This window comes from Ursus arctos, unplaced genomic scaffold (assembly GCF_023065955.2).
Source record: "Ursus arctos isolate Adak ecotype North America unplaced genomic scaffold, UrsArc2.0 scaffold_6, whole genome shotgun sequence".
NCBI lineage: Eukaryota > Metazoa > Chordata > Mammalia > Carnivora > Ursidae > Ursus > Ursus arctos.
In genome coordinates this window covers 12472284-12472677 of record NW_026623078.1, presented here as the reverse complement: position 1 = coordinate 12472677, position 394 = coordinate 12472284, and positions in this window count along the sequence as shown.

Genomic DNA, 394 nt, shown 5'->3' with positions numbered 1-394 from the left:
AAGACTTGCCCTATGAGTATGTATTTATTTATTTTTCTTATTCTGTTTAACTTTCTTAAGAAATTTTGAATAATTTAAAAAGCCAGGTAGCTGATTTTAGCAACACCTAATGAACTTAATCTGTGGATTTTTCACTTAGTGTTAAAGCTTTGTCTAAATGCATAGACTGCTTTATTGAATTAATTCAAAATGCCCTCAACAGTGATTAAATTAAGTAAAATAAACAGCTTTTTGATAGCCTTATTAGTCCCGAGTGATTTTTAAAAATATTTCAGTTTTTGGAGTTATATTATTATTGTGTGGAAACCTTATGCAGAGAGACATTAGATAAACAAAACTACCTTCTTTTAACTGGTTCAAAGATATTATAAAAGTAGCACTGGATTCTAAAATT